The following is a 5,717-nucleotide window of genomic DNA, read 5'->3' on the forward strand; positions in this document are numbered from 1 at the left end:
GACTCGACGGCACATAACGGCACATAACAACAACAACATGTAAATGGGTAGTATTGGTGGCTTGCTGACAAAGAGTTACACAGCTTATTCAAAGTCACGCAGTTCGAATCCACCAGCTGCTTCCAAGGAAAAAGATGAACCATTTCTTCCTGTTATTTATAGCCTGGGAAAACCCTCTGGAAGGTCAACTTATGAGTCATTTCTGACTTAATACTTAGCAACAATATTTTGGGGTTTTTTTTTGTTGTTGTTATTTATTTAGTTTGTATTGTTATTTTAATGGAAGTTTACAGAAAAGTTAGATTTTCATTTATTTATTGTTAAATATTTTCTTTCCTATCCTCGCCAGTTCACTTAAAAAAGATTATTCCTTGTTGCCTCATTTATTACCCCCCCCCCAGTTTACTTTGCAATGCACCTCTTATTCTGGACTGTTTCGTACAAATAATGCCTAATATTCTATTCCTTTTAAATACTTCTTTCCTTCATCTATTCCAATGCAGTGCTTAATATTTATCCACTCTTTTTTTAGTTCCCCCCCAACTCTCATGTCAGTCCTATTTTATGACAGTGGTATTATGTAGTATTTGCCTTTTTGTGACTTAGATGTTTATGACTCAATATAAGGTCCTCCAGGTTCACCCATGTTGTGTAATATTTTATAAGTTCCTTGTTCTTCAGTGTTACGTAGTATTCCGTTATGTAAATATACCATCTTTTTGTAACCATTTATTTGTTGATGAGCACTTGGGTTGCTTCCATCTCTCAGCTATTGTAAATAACGCAGCAATAAACATGGATGTGCATACATCTGTTTCGGTGGCAGCTCTGATTTCTTTACAGTATACTCCTAGTAATGGAATTGTTGGTTCAAATGATATTTCCATTTCCAATTTTTTGAGAAAGCAAACAACAACATTTTGTAAATGCTTGTTTTTTAGTAGTCAACTGGCAGCACCATGATAGATGGAGAAAAGATTGAGATTGTTAACAATTTCCGTTTGCTCGGGTCTACAAGAGTTGACACTTTTGGCACTAGCAGTCAGGAGATCAAAAGATAAATTGCACCAAAAAAAAAAAAAAGATAAATTGCCTTAGGAAAATCTGCTGTCAGGGACCGCTTCAGAGTGCTGAAGAGTGGCAATGTCAATCTAGAGACTACTGTGTGTCTGATCCAGGCCATGTCTTTACAATTACTTGCATCAGAGAGCTGGACAATGACCAAAGTTCAAAGAAGAAGAGTTGATGCATTTGAGTTGTGGTGCAGGAGAAAAGTATTGAACATACCATGAGCCTCCGAGATAACAAAGGGGTTTTTCCTAGAAAGAGTGAAACCAAGCTGCTCCTTGGAGACAAGGATTTTGAGGCTTCATCTCACATACTTTGGGGATGATGCCAGGAGGGACCAGTCTTTGGAGAAGGACATCATGCTTGGAAGGATGGAGGGACAGTGGACGAGAGGAAGACCAGGATGAAATGGATTGACACAGTAACTGAAGTAATGCGGTAGATATGTAGAAGCAGTGAAACAGGCTCAGGAGAAGGGAGCACTGATGGCCTAGGGTAGTTGCAAGGAACTGTTCAGCAATCCTGAAGGTGTTCAGTTCAAATCTGTCAGCTGCTTTGCAAGAGAAGTGTGGGCAAACGCTTCCCATGTGATTGGGTGTTATGAGTTGGTTCCAACTCAATGGTACACAACACCACCAGAGTAGGATTCATATCTACTGTCCTGTGCATAGTGTCACTATGCATTGTAGTTGACTCGATGGCACATAACAACAACAGCAACAACACTTTTAAGAAGAAGGGAATCATACTGCATTTTTTTTTAGTGTAAGTGCAGTTTTTAAGAGGTGAGATTATTTACTGGTTGTTTATTTTTTTGTCACAGACAATAGTGTGATGTTAAATTGTGGGAGGCTTTGACTGTTCTGGGTATCAATGTAGTACTCCATGAGTAGGAGGGCAGGGTTTTTTTGGTGGATTTTTTTTTAAATTTTTCAAGTACAATTTTTTTTTCTGCTGTGGGCTTTCCTTTAAAATGAGGAAAATAAAAAAAATTCTTATCACATAAGAACATAGCAAAAAATATCTAAAATTTTGAAATAAGATGGAATGATGCAATGTGTGTAACAATTTGACTTGACCACATTAAAGATGATGAAGATGTAGAGAATAGGGCAAGGTTTAGGTCTGCTTCTCATAAAGTTGCTGAGCTGTAAAAAGTATTAGTTGTTGTTGTTAAGAGGGCAGTTTTTATACCCATGAAGACCCTCAACCAGGTGGGTTGACATCATGAGAGCAGCAGTGGGCTTGAGTGTATCAGTGATTATTAGGATGACACAGGACAGAGCAGGGTTCAGAGTTGTTGTTCAAAGGGCCATCATACTCTATGGCACCTAACAACAATAATACAAACATGCTTAAAGACAATTTGGAGTCACGCTCATGGACTCATGACTTGAACCCTTTAGATTAAGTCTGTTCCCATGCTGGTAATTTTTAGTAAAAATGTTTCTTAGGGAAAACCACTTTCATTCCCATCAGAGCTATGTGATTCTATAACAGCTTTGGTTGGAGTAGTCCTGCTTGCCTAATAACTTTCTTAAGTGCTGTGAAAGGTGTGTGATAGTAAATTGTGAATCGTTGTTGTTATTAGATGCCACCAAGTTGACTACAACTCATAGTGACCCTAAGAAGAACAGATCTGAACCTTGCCCTGTCCTGTGCCATTCCTATGACTTTTGTCCTTCTAAGCCCATTGTGGTAATCATTATGTGTATCATCCCATCTTGTTGAAGGTCTTCCTCTCTTTTACTGACTGTCTACCTTTTCCAGCATGATATTTCTTATCTGTTTTTTTTATTTTTATTAGTGTGTGTGCTGTTGTATACCGTCAAATCGGATCTGACAGGTACAGGAGGAGACAGTCCCTCCTTCTCCAGCAGAGCATCTGGTGGATTCGAACGGCTCACCTCTGGGACTGCAGTGCAGCTCCTTGCCACTAGGCCACCAGAGCTCGCCTCCAGCATGGTATTTCTCTCCTAGGATTAGTTCTTCCTGAAGGTATGCCCAAAGTGAGTGAGAACAAGTGTCACTGTCTTTATTGCTAAGCAGCACTCTGGTTGTACCTCCTTCAAGAATTGTTTGTTCTTTTGGAAGTCTACAGGATGGTCAACTCTTCTACAATATTATAATTCCACTTCATCTACTTCTGTCATCCTTATTCATTACCTAGCATTCAGATACATAGGAAGCAATTAAAAATACAATGGCCTTGATCAGACACACCTTGGTCTTTAAACTGACATCCTTGCTTTTTGGCACATGGACACCTAAATCTTGACAACAAGTTTCTCAGTGGAGCATGTCTTTTTTACTGTTATGTTGACTGTAGATCCAAGAGAAATAAAATTGTTGACAACATCAATCATTTTTTTCATCTATCACAATGTTGCCTATTGATTCAGTGAGGAGGATTTTTGTTCTGGTTTTTTGTTGTTTTGTTTTTGTTTTTGTTTTTTAACAGAACAAGTTCCAGAAGGTTTTACTGTTTGAATAATAGATCACATAAAACCAGGCTGAGAGGTCCCCAAGGAAATGGTGGTCTTATTTCACTGGTGGTTTCACCTTTGATCCTCTTCTTCTAAGGACTTACTATATTTTCTTTTTAAGATATTAGACATTTATTCCAGTCACAAATCCAAACCAAGTGGGAATAAATAAATGTATTATCTTTTTTCTCCATTTCATTTTTCCCATTCATTGCACATTTTCCTCCCTGCCCACCCCTTCTCCAGCTCCCTTTTCTCTTTGAAAAGAAAAAAAATCTTTCATTGTTATACAATCACCCCTCCCAAGTCCACAGTCCACTTTACTATGCATTTCTTTTACAAAATAGTTCATGTTTATTGAGAGCTAGATAGCCTGCTAAGTGCATCAATCAACCTGTAGAATGTTTTTTCATAACTTTGAGAAAGGAGATGTTATTTTTTTAAATAATTTTAATGAACATTTACAGAGATTTTGGATTTCCATTCATTCACTGTTGCACTTTTCTCCCTATGCATTTCTCTTTCTGGAATCTTATCATGAAAAAAATACCTAATCATATATTCCTTTTAAACACTTCTCTCCCTCATCTGTTTCAATGCAGTAAAATGTATTCTCTTTTAATACTTCCCCCACACATTCATTTAGGGAGCACTGTTGGCATAGTGGCAAGAAGCTGTGCTGCAATCCAGAAGGCCTGCAGTTCAAATCCACCAGCTGCTCTGCGGGAGAAGGATGGGCAATATCCTCTCATGCTATTAACTGCCTCTGAATACCTGGAGCGTCAGCTATGGGTTGGTTCCGACTCTATGGTATAACAACAACAACAAAAAAAAAACAAACCAGAAGTACCTTTATCACTTGTTATGCATCAGAGAGTTGGACAATGACTAGGGAGGATAGAAGGAGAATTGACGCCTTTGAGCTGTGATGCTGGAGAAGAGTATTGAATGTACCATGGACTGCCAAGAAAACAAACAGATTCATCCTAGAGAGGGTTAAACCAGGCTACTCCTTGGAGGCAAGGATTCTGGGGCTTCATCTGACATACTTTGGACATGTTGTAAGGAGAGACCGGTCCTTGGAGAGGGACACCATGCTTGGTAGGGTGGAGGGACAGTGCAGGAGGGGAAGACCCTCTATGAGGTGGATTGATTCAGTGACTGGGGTAATAGGGATGGGTGTGTCAGAGGCATTGGCACAGGATAGAGCACGGTTTAGGGCTGTTGTACATAGAGTCGCTATGGGTCGCAAATGACTCGAAGGCACATAACAACAACAACCACAGGGAGAGACGACTAAATATCCTCCCATAGCCTATTTGGCCAGAGTTGCCCCACCTCTGACTTTAAAAACGGACTTTAACTTGGTCTTCCAAAATCTTTCTAGAACTACAGCTCATTTTTCAACTCCCTGGACACAAATCTTAGTTCTATTGATATATATTGACGACAGTCTCCAAAAGATGAGGAAGGCCACCAGGAGGGATCTTCAGCAAACTGAGGACCATTGGGAAACTGGGAAGAAGCAAATCCTGTCAGTAAGATACCAGTTCCTTCAAGTAAAGTTCCTTGAGGAAAAATGCCACCTGTTGCAGCTGACCCAACCATAGCCACCGGTCTATTTCTTGTGGCCAGTATGGCTCCTGTTGAGGTACCACTTGTGGTGGAGTCCCAGGGATCTTCTTTCCTTCTGATCAGAACCTTACTGCAGTCAATCAAGGAAAAGAGACACATGGTAAAGCTGCCTCCTACCAGTGGAGCCCTGTTTTTAGTAGCTGTCAAACTCCCTCTTAGTCTGTAATTGAAACCTACTGGAGAATTACAGAAACCTTTGATTGCTGGAAAGATACCACCACCTACAGTGCCCATAGTAAAGGTGCCTCCACAATCATATGCAATTCACCAGGGACAAGATTTTTGTGCTGACCCCTCCATCTTGATTTGTGTTTTCTTGGTGTTTAGATGTAACATATAAATTGAAGCCTGGAGGAAGAAAATCTCTGAAGAAATACCATCATTTGCTGGCTATAGAAAAGATGGTAAACTCTGTGTTTGCCACAAAACAATATGTTAGGGAGCTCTGGTGGCCTTAGTGGCAAGAAGTTGCACTGTGATCCCAGAGGCACGTGGTTTGAATCCACCAGATGCTCTGCTGGAGACGGA

Source organism: Elephantulus edwardii, unplaced genomic scaffold (assembly GCF_000299155.1).
Source record: "Elephantulus edwardii isolate Elephantulus edwardi_28Jun2011 unplaced genomic scaffold, EleEdw1.0 scaffold00032, whole genome shotgun sequence".
NCBI classification, from domain to species: Eukaryota; Metazoa; Chordata; class Mammalia; order Macroscelidea; family Macroscelididae; genus Elephantulus; species Elephantulus edwardii.